The sequence below is a fragment of the Oncorhynchus keta genome, chromosome 17 (genome assembly GCF_023373465.1).
Source record: "Oncorhynchus keta strain PuntledgeMale-10-30-2019 chromosome 17, Oket_V2, whole genome shotgun sequence".
NCBI lineage: Eukaryota > Metazoa > Chordata > Actinopteri > Salmoniformes > Salmonidae > Oncorhynchus > Oncorhynchus keta.
Window position 1 is genome coordinate 27,356,886 of NC_068437.1, and position 19,248 is coordinate 27,376,133.

Genomic DNA, 19,248 nt, shown 5'->3' on the forward strand with positions numbered 1-19,248 from the left:
ATTTCTCTTTGCTATAAAAAGATTACTACCTTCAACGTGCACTTTTGGCTCAAAACAAAGAGTTTTGTAAGCATTATATTGTTCTTGAAATGTCAGGTGCTGGTGGCTGTGTTGTCTATGCCCATGGGCCCTGTTTGTCCTGGCCGGACATGTTTCTCACATGGCCCTATCACTGCGCTGCAGGCTGAGTGTGTACAGGACACACCCCCTCTTGTTCTGCCTGTCCTCTCAGGAAGCGTGACTCACAGGCCATTGGCGAATGGTAGTGCGGCTCTCTCATCTATGCAGAGGAGGTAGACCAAAACTACAAGCCTCATTAGAGCATCCGCCCGCCATTCCACACCATCCAAGGCCTGCTCTGTTAGCTGACCTCACCACGCCCGGCTTGGACCTGGCCCGGCGCAGGGCTCTGTGGGACGCAAGGGGGGACAGATGGGTCCTAGTCCCATGCCACACACCCAGGCCACAGAGTGCAGGAGCTGGCAGCACTGGCATCACTGTGGGCATCTCAGGAGAACATGTCCATATGACACTATCATCCCATGATAGAGCACACAGTGATGTGGTAGTCATGGGATATCAAGTTGCATCTCTAAGGGATTTCAGGAGTCAGGCTTTTATGGTTCATTCCCTGGCTAAATAGCTATTTGTTTTGATGAAATTTTCTGGGTTGGAATTATATTTCCCTCCAAGCCTTTTTTCCCTGTAGCGCCATCACACTAATAAGAGAAGGCAGAGGTACCAGTGAAGCTGGAGATATGGCATGTTCATTGAACTCTTTAGATTGGAATTCCAGATTTCCAAACCACAGGCATTCCAAGGCCTACTCGTCACCAGAGTTTCACTGTGGGCTCATGTTTCCCTCCATTGGAATAATTTGTGGAAACAGAAGAAATATGCAGCCACGTCATGGTTTCTTGTTTACTCTGTGACTCATGTCTGTAGCATTAGAGGAATGACAGAGAGATAGGTTGGTATTGCACATTGTCATTCATTGCGGTCATTGAAATATGAGTGTACGTTGTTATCCCTACACTTATTTTTAAATGTAACCTTTATTTAACTAGGCAAGTCAGTTAAGAATAAATTCTTATTTACAATGACGGCCTACCCCGGACAAACCCGGACGATGCTGGGCCATTTGTGCACCGCCCTATGGGACTCCCAATCACGGCTGGATGTGATACAGACTGGATTCAAACCAGGGACTGTAGTGACGCCTCTTGCACTGAGATGCAGTGCCTTAGACTGCTACGCCACTCCTTAACCATTCATATTTTTTCCACCTTGTCTTAATAGATTTAAAAGTAAGCTCTCCAAAGAATAATAAAGTGCTTTCTCTAAATGTAGCGTCTTATGTCATGGTCAATATTTGGCATATACACAGGGACTGATTATCTAATGTTGAACATTTTTCCTCATACTACCTCGTTTTCTTTTCTTCGATGTCCTTATAAGATTAGCTTCACAGTTCTACTCAACCAGATTGGCATTCCAGACAATGACTAAACGTTATTTTAAACCTGACACAACACATTTCCTATCCCAACACCAAGTATGAACACCAACAGATTATTATTGATCCACATGATCAAATGTGGGTCTTCATCAACACATTTCTTTATGTGTTATTTAGTTATGTGTTAGTTATGTGTGATTTAGTTTTTAGGTCTTTAAGTTTCTGAAATCAGGCTGATTGACACTAAATGGAGCCCTTAAAGAGTGCTTGGCTTTGTTGGGCTCTGTATATCAGTGAAACGGAAAAGATAGAGTCTTGGAGTGCATGTGGTAGGTTTTGCATTGTATCTAGCAGCTGCACATGGCTTTCTATCAGCAGACGTGGGCGATTATGTAGGAGGTGGATGTTCTTGCGGACTACAGGGGGCACATGCAGTACTAGCAGATTCAGAGCAGTGGTGAGCTCTGGATTTATTAATAGACTCCTGGATGGAGCTACCTTCTTGCCCAGAACATGCTAGAGACTACGGTGATGTGGTCTGCTGCTTTCCTCTCCCATCTCCTTATTTAACTCTTCTGATTAACCTGTCGTATGCTTTTGTCATTTTATGACGTTCAGCTTCTGAAAATCATCATCACAGGGTTGTGACTTTCAAACCTTAGACCATAGAAAGGCAGATCCCAGCCTGTTGTTGGTCAAATTGTACTACACACTTACAGTCTGGTTGTTACAGTCTATTTAGCAGTTTGTGAGTGGTACCGGATTATGGATGGTCGTTTGGTAGAGATGTGAAGCTGCATTAAGGTGAATCTGTGAGAGTGATGCCCTCTTAGTGACCTATATGGTGGGTTGACCCCTCAGACCAAGACTCAGTGGAGTCCAGGAGTGTAATTTCTAAACGTTGCGCATGTACAAAATATACCACAGTACATGCGTTGGAATTTAGAAAAACTAAACTTGCTGGGAGAATATCCTTGCCTCCATGCAGACTTTAGACCATGCGTACGCACATTTTTCTTGTGGTTTAAAAATTGTATTGCAGGCAGGCAAGTAAGTATTTTGTGCGAATGGGGCATAGGATGTGACACTTATTCATAAAACATTAAAAAAGAAAAACATAATAACAAGTTGCAGCCATTTGCCATTAGTGAGTAGAGAGAAAATCTATGTGTGTTTATTTTTGGAATCTAAAGTAATTAGACATAGGAATGTATTTCCTATTTATTTTATTTTCATAACCATTGCAGAATAAATTCCTCACCTTTTCTGGCCGTGATGGGTTCATATTCCCGAAGTAGCCATACAACGAATTACCATGCACATCTCTCATTTGGGCCTAGTAGCCTTGTAAAAAGGCTAGGTATTTCAAGTTTTGCTGTATGCGATCCCATAGACAGCGCGGTTTATAATGCACCGAATTTAACAGGTGGACAGACAGTTGACCTTTTACATTGAAATATACATGTATGCTACTACTGTAAGTACTGTAATAAAAAAATACACTAGCCTAGTCAATGTTACAATGTGGAATTCAAAACGTTCTTCTGACAGGTCCACAACAATTGTATTTTCTTTCAGAAACTGTCACATTCCTTTGCATAATACAGATTAAGTTAATGCAAAATATTAAAAGATTCTGCCAACACCTCCAAAAACATTAGTTAAAAGGGACATAAATTCCAATAGCTCCAAATTATACAGCATTCTTGTCGTCATAAAAGGTGAATGGTTGTTTTTTTCCAGGTGGAGTTATAATGCTCATTCACGAGCGCACAGTTTAACACATAAAAAATAAAAAATAAATGTTAGGGGTGGATCAGCTTAATATTGCGGAAAGATTATTGCTTCCATCAATGTAATTGTCGGCATCATTTCCAATCCCCCATATCTTTTTTGGTAAATATATATATCCATGTACTGTATATACACACACATATGCATACATATACACATATACACATACCAAATATAGATATACATACTTTTTTTGGAATATACCTTTATTATTCCCTGCAAACCCTACCATCCTTCTCCCAATTGGAGTAAACTAATAAACAATAACACTTAGGCTTCTACCTTCAGTTTATGCATCTCATACACATTTTACATACATAATATATTTTACAATAGTTACATTTTGTTTGTTTTTAGTCCTTCCTCTGTTTCTGATGTCCATCCAGTTTGATTTCTATTTGTAACTGTGCTATTTCATAAAATTCCTGAACCAATATACATTTTACAGACCCCGTATGTTTTACATTGGTTATCTTGTTATTAGTCCCACCCTTCAGCTCCATTCAACCCCTCCCGTCTATCTCTCAACACCATCCATTTTGGATTTCTATTTGCCATATATATTTTAATGTTGCTGTGATGCTTGACAAAAGTACTGAACCTTTCTATTCTCATAGCTTCTACAGATTGTGAATTAAAAATAAAATGTTTTTCTCTTCCCAAATATTTTGCAATTTAAATGGGACAGCTGTCAGTTTTTTGGTCCTTAAATGAAATTGGTATATGTTTTTATTTATCACACTTTTCTTTAACCATTTATGTTATTTTATGCAGGGCCGACATACAAGTGTCTTGCTTTTTTCCCCTTCTATTGGCCTCTTCCATTTTTGTGGTGATGCTGCAATTAGTTGGTTGTAATTTTGTGTAGAGCAGACATTTCCATATGTCTGTGTTAGCTGCATGTGTGACATAACTCCACCAGTCCTATTTATGATATCATTCATTAAAATTATTTTTAAAAATTAAATATCTTCGAAAAATACGTTTTTTTTAATCAATTTGAGATTTGAGTTTAACCACAATATTTGTTGTATTATTTGCTCTGTTTTTTCCAGGTGGATTAAACTGAAATTGCAACCAACTTTCTAAGGCTTGTTTAAAAAATAACAATATTTTGGAGATTATTTCCTTTTCAAATAACCGAAAGTGAGCAGGTGTAATCTGAAGAGGGAAAAAGGCCATTCTTGAAAATGGAATGAGACATTCCTACCAATTTACTAGAGAACCAGTTGGATTTAAGTATAACTTTTGTATGACTGATGCCTTTAGTGAGAGGTGTAATGCTTTAATATATAATCATTTCTGCCCTCCGAATTCATATTCGTTATATAAATAAGCCCTTTTAATTTTGTCTGGTTTTCCATTCCAAGTAAAATGTACAATTTTTTGTAGGCAAAACCATAAGCAAATAGGTAAACTGTGATATTACTAAATAGTTCATCAGAGAGTTAATCAGGGTGATTTTTCCACAAATGGACATGTTTTTTCATTTCCATGGTAACAAGATCTTATCTATTTTTGCTAACTTTCTATAAAAATGTATTGAAGTGAGATCATTTATCTATTTTGGGATTTGTATACTGAGTATGTCCACATCTCCATCAGACCATTTAATTGGTAAATTACATGGTAATGTAAAAAAAATTAGTGATCCAATACGTAATATACACTTACGTAAAAGTACACTTCTGATAATTTGGTTTTAATCCAGAGAGGATAGCAAAAGTATCCAGATCCTCTTTAAGGCCGTGGAAGGATTTTAAATGTGGTTTTAAAAGAAAAGATTAATCATCAGCATACAATGGCACCTTCGTTTTTAAGCCACAGATTTCTAATCCCTTAATATTATTGTTGTATCTAATTTTAACAGTTAACATTTCGATGGCAATAATAAATAGATATGCCGATAGTGGACAACCTTGTTTTACTCCTCTAGATAGTTTTAAACTTTCTGAGATGTAGCCATTATTTACTATTTTACACCTAGGGTTACTATACATAACTTTAACTCATTTTTATAAGAGATTCCCCAAAATTGAAATATTCTAGGCATTTATATATAAACTCCAGTCATACTTTATCGAAAGCCTTTTCAAAATCAGCTATGAAAACTATCGGGGACCTGGTGTCCCCGATTTTTCATAGATTTCTATTGTTTCCAGTACTTGTCTTATATTATTGCCAATGTACCGTCCATGTAAAAAAACCTGTCTGATTAGGATGAGCTATGTCTGACAATACTTTTAAAATTCTATGCGCCAAGCAATTTGCTAGGATTTTTGCATCACAACACTGAAGTGTAAGAGGCATCCAATTTTTAAAATGGATTGGATCTTTATATTTACCACTTGGGTCCTGTTTCAGTAATAATGATATTAGACCTTCTTGTTGTGTGTCTGATAATCTACCGTTTATATAAGAGGGGTTAAAACATGCTAATAATGGTCCTCTGAGTATATCAAAAACAGTTTGGTATACTTCTACAGGTATGCCATCCAGCCCTGGAGTTTTCCCAGCCTTAAAGGCTTTAACTGCATCAAGAAGTTCCTTCTCTGTAATTTGGCCTTCACATGAGTCTTTCTGTAAAGATGTTAATTTTACATTATTATTAGGGAAAAAATCCATACAATTAACTTCGGTTAGTGGAGATGGAGGAGACTGAAACGAAAACATAATCTTGAAGTACTTTACTTCCTCTTTCAAAATATTATTCGGTGAATCGTGAGTGAACCCATCATTTGTAAAAAGTTTCAATACATTTTTTTGGTAGCATTTCTATATTGAAGATTGAAAAGTAATTTGGTGCATTTTTCAATATATTCCATCCAGTTCGCTTTATTTTTATAATATATTACACTTGATCTTTCTTGAATAAGTTCCTCCATTTCTTTTTGTTTATCCTCTAACTTATTCTGTGCCTCTATGGTACAGTTTTTATTGCTATCTAACCTTACTGTTAGTCCTTCAATTTCCTTTGTTAATATGGACTCTGTTGATCTAAATTGCTTTTGTTTTATAGTACTGAATTGCATGGCCTCTAAAGGCACATTTAAAAGTGCCCCATACAATAAGGAGATCTGCTGTACCAATGCAATGTCTGAAAAAGTCAGTTATAAATTATTCTGTCCTAGTTCTAAACAAGTTATCATCTAGAAGGCTTTGATTCAATTTCCAATATCCGCGCACACAAGGAAATTATGTAAGAGTAATATATATGCCAATTATGTGATGATCCGGCCGCATTCAGTTTAACACAGTTTTACTACGGGTCTGATTTTGGCGTGCGCCAAGTTTTTAAATCTCAATATTTGTATAAATACGTATTATTTTCAGAAATGGGGCATACATTTATTTAGTGTAAAATTCATGCAAGGTTATAAATGAGGCCCCAGACCACTCCAGAGCTACCAGTGGGGCCAGGGCTCCTTTCTGAGCTGCCAACCCAGGCCCACAACCCCTCTCTGGGTATATCATCGTCAAGATCAGCATGCCACCCATAGTCCCAAGCTTCCAGCAGCAGGAACAGCAGCATATGCCACTGATCTCAACGGGCCTGTGTGATGAGCCGCAGCAATGGCAGATTGTTCATGTGGGTCAACCTGGTATTGTGACTGGAGGAGAGCGAGAGAGGAGGGACTCTCACCCTGCTCCCACCATCCCATTCATTCACAAAGATGCCTGCCAAAGATTAGTGTGAAATGGCTCCATTTGATGAATGTGGACTGGTCTCCATGTTGGGTGGAGGTGGAATGACTGACTCTGTGGTGTGCTGGATCTGAAGTGAGAAGCACAGGGCTGATACATACAGTGATGGTGAGAAGTATGGTATTAGATTAGTTTACACATGGCCAGACTAGGTAGATTAATTACAAATTTGCTCTGAGTGCCCTACTGGCATCAAGTCCTCCAGCTACTTATCCTGTAACAGTTGAGACATGACTGTTGCTCAGCAAAAATGATACAAACGATGCAGTTAATGATGCACTCACTTGTACATTTCAACAGACAGTAGAATTAAGATTGAAGTGATAGGAACACCACAGAATGTAAGAATACAGTACAGAATGAATTTGGACTGAATCTTGGCAGGAGTAACACTTAAACAACACAATGTAACTCCAAATCAATCACACTTCTGTGAAATCAAACTGTCCACTGAGGAAGCAACACTGATTGACAATAAATTTCACATGCTGTTGTGCAAATGGAATAGACAACAGGTGGAAATTATAGGCAATTAGCAAGACACCCCCAATAAAGGAGTGGTTCTGCAGGTGGTGACCACAGACCACTTCTCAGTTCCTATGCTTCCTGGCTGATGTTTTGGTCACTTTTGAATGCTGGCGGTGCTTTCACTCTAGTGGTAGCATGAGACGGAGTCTACAACCCACACAAGTGTCTCAGGTAGTGCAGCTCATCCAGGATGGCACATCAATGCGAGCTGTGGCAAGAAGGTTTGCTGTGTCTGTCAGCGTAGTGTCCAGAGCATGGAGGCGCTACCAGGAGACAGGCCAGTACATCAGGAGATGTGGAGGAGGCCGTAGGAGGGCAATAACCCAGCAGCATGACCGCTACCTCCGCCTTTGTGCAAGGAGGAGCAGGAGGAGCACTGCCAGAGCCTTGCAAAATGACCTCCAGCAGGGCACAAATGTGCATGCGTCTGCTCAAACAGTCAGAAACAGACTCCATGAGGGTGGTATGAGGGCCCAACGTCCACAGGTGGGGGTTGTGCTTAGAGTCCAACACCGTGCAGGACGTTTGGCATTTGCCAGAGAACACCAAGATTGGCAAATTCGCCACTGGCACCCTGTGTTCTTCACAGATGAAAGCAGGTTTACACTGAGCACATGTGACAGACGTGACAGAGTCTGGAGACGCCGTGGAGAACGTTCTGCTGCCTGCAACATCAAATCAAATTTATTTATATAGCCCTTTGTACATCAGCTGATATCTCAAAGTGCTGTACAGAAACCCAGCCTTAAACCCCAAACAGCAAGCAATGCAGGTGTAGAAGCACGGTGGCTAGGAAAAACTCCCTAGAAAGGCCAAAACCTAGGAAGAAACCTTGAGAGGAACCAGGCTATGTGGGGTGGCCAGTCCTCTTCTGGCTGTGCCAGGTCGAGATTATAACAGAACATGGCCAAGATGTTCAAATGTTCATAATTGACCAGCATGCTCAGATAATAATAATCACAGGCAGAACAGTTGAAACTGAAGCGGCAGCACGGCCAGGTGGACTGGGGACAGCAGGAGTCATCTTGTCAGGTAGTCCTGAGGCATGGTCCTAGGGCTCAGGTCCTCCGAGAGAGAGAGAGAAAGAAAGAGAGAAAGAGAGAATTAGAGAGAGTATACTTAAATTCACACAGGACACCGGATAGGACAGGAGAAGTACTCCAGATATAACAAACTGACCCTAGCCCCCGACACAAACTACTGCAGCATAAATACTGGAGGCTGAGACAGGATGGGTCAGGAGACACTGTGGCCCCAACCGATGACACCCCCGGACAGGGCCAAACAGGAAGGATATAACCCCACCCACTTTGCCAAAGCACAGCCCCCACACCACTAGAGGGATATCTTCAACCACCAACTTACCATCCTGAGACAAGGCCGAGTATAGCCCACAAAGATCTCCGCCACGTACAACCCAAGGGGGGCCGCCAACCCAGACAGGAAGATCACATCAGTGACTCAACCCACTCAAGTGACGCACCCCTCCTAGGGACGGTATGAAAGAGCCCTAGTAAGCCAGTGACTCAGCCCCTGTAATAGGGTTAGAGGCAGAGAATCCCAGTGGAAAGAGGAGAACCGGCCAGGCAGAGACAGCAAGGGCGGTTCGTTGCTCCAGAGCCTTTCCGTTCACCTTCACCCTCCTGGGCCAGACTACACTCAATCATATGACCCACTAAAGAGATGAGTCTTCAGTAAAGACTTAAAGGTTGAGACCGAGTTTGCGTCTCTCACATGGGTAGGCAGACCATTCCATAAAAATGGAGCTCTATAGGAGAAAGCCCTGCCTCCAGCTGTTTGCTTAGAAATTCTAGGGACAATTAGGAGGCCTGCGTCTTGTGACCATAGCGTACGTGTAGGTATGTACGTCAGGACCAAATCAGAGAGATAGGTAGGAGCAAGCCCATGTAATGCTTTGTAGATTAGCAGTAAAACCTTGAAATCAGCCCTTGCCTTGACAGGAAGCCAGTGTAGGGAGGCTAGCACTGGAGTAATATGATCAAACATCCTCCAGCATGACCGGTTTGGCGGTGGGTCAGTCATGGTGTGGGGTGGCATTTCTTTGGGGGGCCGCACAGCCCTCCATGTGCTCGACAGAGGTAGTCTGACTGCCATTATGTACCGAGATGAGATCCTCAGACCCCTTGTGAGACCATATGCTGGTGCGGTTGGCCCTGGGTTCCTCCTAATGCAAGACAATGCTAGACCTCATGTGGCTGGAGTGTGTCAGCATTTCCTGCAAGAGGAAGGCATTGATGCTATGGACTGGCCCGCCCGTTCCCCAGACCTGAATCCAATTGAGCACATCTGGTACATCATGTCTCGCTCCATCCACCAACACCACGTTGCACCACAGACTGTCCAGAAGTTGGCGGATGCTTTAGTCCAGGTCTGGGAGGAGATCCATCAGGAGACCATCCGCCACCTCATCAGGAGCATGCCCAGACGTTGTAGGGAGGTCATACAGGCACGTGGAGGCCACACACTCTACTGAGCCTCATTTTGACTTGTTTTAAGGACATTACATCAAAGTTGGATCAGCCTGTAGTGTGGTTTTCCACTTTCATTTTGAGTGTGGCTCCAAATCCAGACCTCCATGCGTTGATAAATTTAAGCGTTTCCATTGATCATTTTTGTGTGATTTTTTTGTCAGCACATTCAACTATGTAAAGAAAAAATTATTTAATAAGAATATTTCATTCATTCAGATCTAGGATGTGTTATTTTAGTGTTCCCTTAATTTTTTTAGCAGTGTATATCAGCAGAAGCCAGAGTCATATTCTACCTACCTGGTATCGGTAGATGGATTTCTGAAAAGAGTAGAGGGGAGTCAAACACACAGAGGAACAGTCCTCTCCATCAAATTGGCTGTGCAGCAGGTACCACATGCCGGGTAGCACAATAGATTACATTTAAGGCCTTGGTTGGAGGGTTTGTTAATATTCACAGACATGCAAAGGGCGAGATTGCTTTTTGGGCTGAGAGCAAGAGAGTTCAAGTGTCCTGGTGAAAACTCTTTCTTCGGAAATAGCCTGTCTGCTGCCCTGCAGATGTAGGCCGATCCATCTTCATTCACCTTATATTAAAAGCCTATTTCTTCAGCAAAGAATAGGCTGAATCCCTTTTGGCACTTACCTCACTATGTCATGGTACAGGTGTGCAAAAATAATCTCCAAGTTATGTGGCATTTCAAAAACATTCAGCATCATAGGAGTTTAAGATTGAGTGTCGGCTTGCTTCCTGTAACGGGTGCACGTTTCAGAATGACTGGCAGTCGCATGTTACTGTATATGAAGTCCAATTAGAAATGGATGATAAACATTTCAAATCCCACATATTCCTACCTGTCACGTGTGCTCCCTCTCTGGCCTCGAGGTCACCAGGCTGCTCGTTATGGTGCACACCTGTCACCAGCGGTACGGGCATAATGACACTCACCTGGACTCCATCACCTCCTCGATTACCTGCCCTTTATATGTCACTCCCTTTGGTTTCTTCCCCAGTAGTCATTGTTGCTGTTTCTATTCCAGTGTCACGCCTGTGCGTTGTTTGTGGTTCTTGTTTTGGATTTAGTTGTTTATTTATTAAAACACTCACTCCCTGAACTTGCTTCCCGACTCTCAGCGCACATCGTTACACTACCAAATTGACTTGGACTTTTCATTGTATAATTCCCTGCAAAGTATTTTCCAATTCCCCTGGTGTTAGTGTGATGAATTGTTAATAAATGCGGAACCTCTCAGATGTACAATTGATTACCTGTGATAGCAGCAGAAGCCATATTCAGCATATTTAGTACTTTGTTGGTTTTCCTCTCTCAGGGACTGATTCTAATGGCTGTGATGACACAGAGGATTCAGCAGTGGTCTCAGGGATTCTGCCAGTTGTTACATTGACATTTGTAATGATTTTAAAACAATATAGTGCAATTGGAAAGCAATGCCTTTAAGTGCTTGGATAGGTAGTGGGTTTGTCAGGAAAAGACAGCAAGAAGCCTTTGCAGACAAGGAAAGAACTTCCCCAAACTAAAGTTAGCTGCAAGCTCACAGTGCTAGTCCATTTTCCTCTGCCTATGCATGCTGAGTTCAGCAGATTGGTGTGAATTGGTTGGAGTTTCTACATGGAGAACCCATAGAGCCATGAAGTTATTAGAACAGAGGGAGAAATATTGGACAGGCTTGGACAGGTTTAAAAATCACTTCTTTTGTTGGTAGAAATATCTCACATCTACCTCATTACCATATATTTACAGGTTTTAAAATTGAGAGAACAACAAGGCTGGCCCAAGCCATTTTCAAACTGATTTACTTTTTGGAATCGACGGTAAAGGTGACTGCTGCCATTGGTCTGGTTCCTAATGCCTTGCCAGAGAGAGCAGACTGGTTCTGGTGAAAATGTGCAATCAAGAGCTTTGATCAATTTCAGAACATTGGCACAGCACACCCGGTTTAGAGCTCCCAATTTAGCCCTTTTCATACTTAGGATTCAATGGAGCTTTTCTTAAAACTTGAGTGTGTGAGGATGTTGGTCTACTGTTGCCTCATTCATGGGTGAAGTAGGCCAAATGCTGCTCTTGTCAATTTCTTTTTTTGCCATCAAACCTGCCTACTTCTCACTTAAAATGTAGTTGTGTTTCATTTCCAAGTTGTTGTTTTTTACACCAGAAGGTGATTCCACAACGTTATAATACAACGTTACATTTGGACATTCCCAAATGCAAAAAGCTGCTAATGTGTGTCATCTTTAGTAAAAGTACAATAATGACAAATTACAACAGAAATAATGTATTTATTTAATGTTACAATATTTAATGTTAATGTTTTTCAGAGGAAAGCAAAAAAAACAGAAACTCATTTAAGCCCATATGGAGAAAATTCTCCCTGATCTCCTTTATAAGACAATCGAGCAAGCGCCTGGAAAATACACAAATTATCAACATATATCAATTAATAATTTACTTGAAATGTTACTTTTAAGGTTTACTGACAATAGGCCCAGTGCTAAAATACCTGTAAACCAAAGTGAGTTATCACAAAAGATAAGAGGTAAACATAGTAGACATTTAGCAATGATGGAAAAGCTAAATAAAATAATTGTTTTAACATTTAAAGTTCTTACAGGTGTAGGATCTTAATTTGAGCCAGTTTGCTACAGCTAGTAAATAATCCTGCACAACAAAATTTTTTAATTATAAGTCATGGACATCTTTGTAGAGGTTGCTACATTTTTTGTTAAGGCAAATCATGACGTTTGAAAGTGGAGATGTTAAACTTTAGAAGCGTTTTTAAAACTCGATTACACTACAAGTTTACATTTCCTACTGTACAGGAAAATTCTCAGAAACAAAAGAGTGTATGATCAAATTAAGAACCTACATCTGTACATGGTAAATGTCATCTTGGTACTGGAGACACATATCTTGGAGACTGGACAAAAAGCAGGTACGATTGGGGCAGCAAAGATCCAGAAACTGGGCAGGGTCACAGGCAGAGCAGGACTGGGGGCCTGGGGTTGGACAGGCCAGGCACCAAGCCAGGCAGGGAGGGGTTGACGTCAGGCAGGTGGGTGCTACCTAGAGGGGCTCGGAGCCCCTCATACAGTGGGAATGAATCAGAAAAGAGTAACATTGAGTTAGTGGCAACGGGGCCAACAATCATACTCATCAATAACCATGAGACTACAGGCAGTACCAAATAGAAGACAGCTGCTACATTTAGTGCATTCAGAAAGTATACAGACCCCTTGACTTTTCCCACATTTTGTTACATTACAGTATTATTCTAAAATGAATCAAATATGTTCATCTATGTTCACAGAATACCCCATAATGATAAAGTGAAAACAGGTTTAGAAATGTTTGTAAATGTATTCAAAATGAAAAACAGAAATACCTTACTTACTTAAGAATTTAGACCATTTGCTATGAGACTTGAAATTGAGCTCAGGTGCATCCTGTTTCCATTGATCATCCTTGAGATGTTTCTACAACTTGATTAGAGTCCACCTGTGGTAAATTCAACTGACTGGACATGTTTTGGAAAGGCACACACCTGTCTATATAAGATCCCACAGTTGACAGTACATGTCAAAGCAAAAACCAAGCCATGAGGTCAAAGTAATTGTCCGTAGAGCGCCGAGACAGGATTGTGTCGAGGCATAGATCTGGGGAAGGGTACCAAAACAATTCTACAGCAATGAAGGTCCCTAAGAACACAGTGGCCTTGATTATTCTTTAATGGTAGAGTGGCCAGATGGAAGCCACTACTTAGTAAAAGGCACATGGCAGCCCGCTTGGTGTTTGCCAAAAGGCACCTAAAGGACTCTGACTATGAGAAACAAGATTCTCTGGTCTGATGAAACCAAGATTGAACTCTTTGGCCTGAATGCCAAGCATCACATCTGGATGAAATCTGGCACCCTCCCTACGGTGAAGCATGATGCTAGCAGCATCATGGACTGGGAGACTAGTCAGGATTGCGGGAAAGATGAACTGAGCATAGAACAGAGATCCTTGATGAAGTCCTGAGTGCTCTGGAGCAGGTTCTCAGACTGCGGCGAAGGTTCACCTTCCAACAGGACAACGACCCTAAGTACACAGCCAAGACAACGCAGGAGTGGCTTCAGGATAAGTCTATGCATGTCCTTGAGTGGCCCAACTAAGCTCAGATATGAACTCAGTCAAACATCTCTGGAGAGACCTGAAAATAGCTGTGCAGCCACACTTCCCATCCAATCTGGCAGAGCTTGAGTGGATCTGCAGAGAAGAATGGGAGAAACTCCCCAAATACAGGTGTGCCAAGCTTGTAGCGTTATACCCAAGAAGACTCGAGGCTGTAATCGCTGCCAAAGGTGCTTCAACAAGTACTGAGTAAAGGGTCTGAATATTTATGTAAATGTAATATTTCAGTTTATTGTTAATAAATGGAAAAACATTTCTCAACCTGTTTTTGCTTTGTCATTCTGGGGTATTGTGTGTAGATGGATGATTTATTTATCAATTTTAGAATAAGGCTGTAACTTAACAAAATGTGGGAAAAGTCTATTCTGACTGAACAACAAAAGCCATACTGAAACCTCAGGCAGTACGCTTAAAATATAGTAGACGGTGCTAACCGAAGTCACTCCGTAAAAATAAATAAATAGAAAAACTTTGAACATGCTTCCTCTTCCAAGAAAAGGAATACAGTGAAAACGCAGCTCATTCAAGACATGCACACACCCTTGTTGTAAAAGAGTAAAAAATGTCAACAAAAAAAACACATCACGAGGGGTTAAATGCTAATGTTGTTGCCGGTACGTGAATCCCTGTCACCATGATTGAGTGCAGCAACTGTAACCGCTGGCCAGAAAAAACATTGACTCTCTTTGAAGAGCAGTTGGCGGACAGATTCTGCATCAGATTAAAATGTGAGGGCAATCTGGCTGCAACATGTCACACCATTTATTGAGTTGATTAGGCTGGCTGGGCAGGCGTTCCCTTTCTCCCTCATCGCTCCATACTTCCCCATTAGTAGACGTGGAGCTGCACTCCCCTGCTAGAATCTTTAAACGAGCTCCAGGCCCAGTTGTAGGAGAAACGTAGGGAAGTCAAGCTTCAAGACATCAAACACATCCAAATGAGCCACTGCATGTGGCAGTCTAACAGCAATTCAGAGGGGCTATATGGTAACGTCAGCACTCAAACCCTGGTCATCAGGTCCGAGAGCAGCGATCGTGTCCAAGGACAGCCAACTTGACCAATGGCTCAAAAAAAGTGAACTCTGTTGGGAGAGCAGTTTGTGATCATAAAAATATCTGATTTGTTACAGTATTCATTACACATGGCAAATAAAAAGAAAATGTGTCTTACCTCACACATCCAACACTCATCTTTGACTTGACAGGCTGATAGAAGATTCATGGCTTCTGGCTGAGTTGATGATTCAGATGAGACACTTCATGGTCCCCACTTCGTTTGTCCTCTCCAGAGTTACTACCGTAGCCATATCATCCTCCAATGGGGACTGCAAGAGCTTCACATCTGAACCTACCAAGAAGATACAATTTGAATAAACATTACAGTTTGAAGACTCACTGTGCTACACACTGTCAGTGGAAGGTGTCATTCCAAGAGGTGGCCTTTGCACAAAAAGTCATGACAACTCCGTATGTGACATCCCGTCCCAACGGGGGCTTATGTTGAAAAATCCTAAGTGCTTTTTACAGTGTAACACACTGTAATTGGAGGGGAAATGCTGCTTTAAAAGTTAATAAATGTACAGTTTTTTTCAATTGCAAACATGCATTGGTCAAATCTGAAGTCACATTGTCAAAACTCTCCACACAGTCAGTGTGTATGTGGACCAAACTGAATCATTTTTCATTGCCTTCACACAAAATGTATTCAATGACCACATTCTCTGAAATCCATGAACGTTTTTCATTCATACTCCACCACCTGCAAAACTATATATTTTCAGCACGTTTTCAAATGCTAACACACCGTTTCCAAAACTGTGAAAAACATATTCAAAACAGAATGATGGCAAATGTTGTGCATTTCTGCAGTCACCAGACTGAAACATATAGAACATCTCAGCAGAATATTTACAGTTTGTCAACTGCTTAAACACAATTTCTGAAACCTTGCTCCATTTCCTGAAAACATTAAACACAAAACCTCATCTTCAAGAACTATTTACATAACCTGACTAATCTCGCAAAATGAAACATTCGTCTCAAAACAGTTTTACCTGTGTTCAAAATCAAACACTGCTCTCAAATAATAAACAAAGTGATCAAAATGATTTACACTCTAAAGCAGTCAGTAAACAATACACCGGAAATAGAAAACACATTGTTCAAAACATACAATTCTCAGGGAGAAGTACATTCAGAAGAGAAGTGTGAGCGTTGTGTTCAGGGCAATACAATTTGTCCATTGTACAGTATACAGCCTACAATGCACTGTACTACAGTATACAGCCTACAATGCACTGTACTACAGTATACAATACTAAAAGGGACAAAAATCAAAGGAGTAAAGATGTGATCAATGTGCTTCTTCTTGTCTTTGGGCTGGGTCTTTGGGGCGGCAGCATAGCCTAGTGGTTAGAGCGTTGGACTAGTAACCGGAAGGTTGCGAGTTCAAACCCCCGAGCTGACAAGGTACAAATCTGTCGTTCTGTCCCTGAACAGGCAGTTAACCCACTGTTCCCAGGCCGTCATTGAAAATAAGAACATGTTCTTAACTGACTTGCCTGGTTAAATAAAGGTAAAAAAATAATAATAATAAAATAAAAAAATGGGTCAGGCCAGAGCACTTTGTCGACATCACGAGCAATATTGTCCCTCCTGAGGCAACGGGGGAAGTAGCCTCTTGTGTGCCGTATCCAGCCCTGACATGATTCCTCACCTATATCACCACAGGCTAAATCCATGGCTTGCAGCAGATTTACTCTGGTGTAGGGTTGTCGATCATACACTTTCCATCTCCAAGAGGAGATGAAACTGCCCATTGATGTTAAACCATTCCCTTACTTGAGCAGCTCGGTGGAAACTGACATTGTCCCACACTATCACATAGGTGGGAATGGGGTTCTCATGTAGCTCTTGACCCTGCTGCTCAAATAAAATATCTCTTAGATTGGCAATACATCTTAGAAGGTGCTGGGTGTTATATGGCCCGAGTGCAACATGGTGATGTAGAACACCATGGTTGCTTATAGCAGCACAGATTGTGACATTGCCACCTCGTTGACCAGGGACTTCAACAATGGCCCGCTGTCCAATCATGTTTGGGCCTCTCCTTCTCTTTGTTAGATTGAAGCCTGCTTCATCGACAAAGATGAACTCATGGGGTCTGTCCAAGGATTACAAGTCAAATATTGTTTGTGTAGAAATACAATATACTGTATGTAGGATTTTGTAAGTCGTACAGAGACGGTCCTCTACTGTAGAGTACAATTAGGCTTCTGATTCACACACATTGTATGTACTGAAGAGTAATGTCATTCACATAGTCTACAGTACTAACACATACTATCTGGATTACAGTAAATGTTTCTGAATGTACACTTACTTGCACATACTGAGCTCACAGTTCTTTCCCCCTTGGTGAGTTGCGCTCAAAAGGTACTCTGTATACTTGTTTCATTCGCATCCTGTTACGATGGAGGACACAGTCAATAGTGGAAATGCTCACAATGTTGATTCCCTGGAAGTGTGTGTTGTCTTGTATCACTCGTTTCTGGATTTCTCTGAGTCGTATTGCATTATCTTGAAGGACCATGCCAACTATAACGGCCTCTTGCTACCGAGTGAATATAGCTGTCCTTCCACCTACATGTGGCAGCCTTGCAGTTCTACAAAAAGTCGTTGTGCAGTTACAAAACATATTCATGCAGTACAATACATACAGTGATTAACTTTACAAATGTCTACTGAAACAGCTGCATAGTGTAGTACAGTAAATTTGCAATTACAAAAACACAGTAGTATACTGTACCTGTTCTCTTCTCTGAATGGACACAGAAAATCGTCTCAAATTGGGTTGCACTCTAAGTCCTGCTTCCCTCATTGTCAGTCCATGGACAATAACATGGTCTATAACTGTTGCTCGAATTTCATCAGATATTTCCACTCTTCGTCTTCCTCTTCCTCTTCGTCTTCCTCTTCCTCTTCGTCTTCCTCTTCGTCTTCCTCCTCCTTGTCACCCACCTCGCATACACACTCGTCCTCTCACATTGTTTCTTCTATCCATTCTCAGACTCTCTCCTTCCCACCTTCAAAAACCTGTTTGCTCTCTGAACTGGCTTATATTGGTTGTGTCGCATCATTTGAAACAGGTTAAATCAATTTTGAGTGGTTGTGTTCAATCAATGACATGTCTTCTCTATTTGTATTTGATTGTTTCCACTTGTGTTTACCAGTATGGATGACAAGTGCATTAGAGTGCAGAATGTGTTTTGAGAATGAGAATGTGTTTAGAGTTTTGCTGAAAAGTCTAAGTGAGACCTGCAAATTGTGTTTTACCATGTGAAATGGTTTAAGGTATTGACAACAGACTGCATAATTACCTAAATGAGTCCAGGCAACTGAGAACTTTGTTCAGCCAATGGGTTTTAGTGTTTTAGCAATTGAGAAAAACTGTAATCATTCTAAACACAGCTGATTGCAATTTCAGCTGAAAGCATACCCAAGTGTCCTGTTTTTAGTCTCGTTACCAAACAGACAAAAGAGGACGGCTTCAGAATGATTTAGTTTGGAAACATGGATCAAGGAAGACAGGTTGGTATGGAAAGAAGAGTGACAGGGAGAGGGAGAATGCGTGGAGGACAAAGGAGAGGAAGACCAAGAGCGGTGGTCTCTGATGAGATAAGGGCCACAATTATTGACCATGTTGTAAATCATGGTCTCTCTTTGAGAGGCCGGTTTAAGGGTGCAACCAAATCTGCAGCGTTCAACAGTTGTTTCAATAGTACAACTTTTCCAGCAAAACATCCTTCAATGATAATTTAACTACATATTACAGTACAATATAGTATGTTCACATGTTTACATGTACTGAAATATATTGATTGTTTTGTGTTTTTCAGTAGGATCCAAAGGTTGCCTCCCACAGGAGGGAGGGGCAATTTGTGGGGAATTTGAGTGCTGGCAGAAAATATCACTTTTGGAAATGTGAATACGGTCAGCACAACGACAATGGACAGAGTCCTATATAAAATAAGGATGAAGCAGTTGTACACTGTACCCTTTGAGAGAAATGGTGAACAAGTGAA

General features: G+C 41.1%; 1 protein-coding gene and 1 long non-coding RNA gene across 3 annotated transcripts in view; one reads left to right on the forward strand and one right to left on the reverse strand.

Annotated features, from left to right (window-relative positions):
* Positions 1-19,248, forward strand: part of LOC118396719 (transmembrane protein 266-like) — a 58,449-nt gene that overhangs the window by 16,668 nt on the left and 22,533 nt on the right. The gene's annotated exons all lie outside the window — the stretch shown is intronic.
* On the reverse strand, positions 12,284-18,263 carry LOC118396722 (uncharacterized). 2 transcript variants are annotated; one of them, XR_004828256.2, is made up of 4 exons: positions 17,973-18,263; positions 17,547-17,628; positions 15,336-15,512; positions 12,284-15,246 (listed from the first exon to the last, which is right to left on the reverse strand). It is a non-coding gene; the product is annotated as an uncharacterized LOC118396722 (long non-coding RNA). The 2 variants fall into 2 exon arrangements; XR_008066427.1 differs by lacking the exon at positions 17,547-17,628.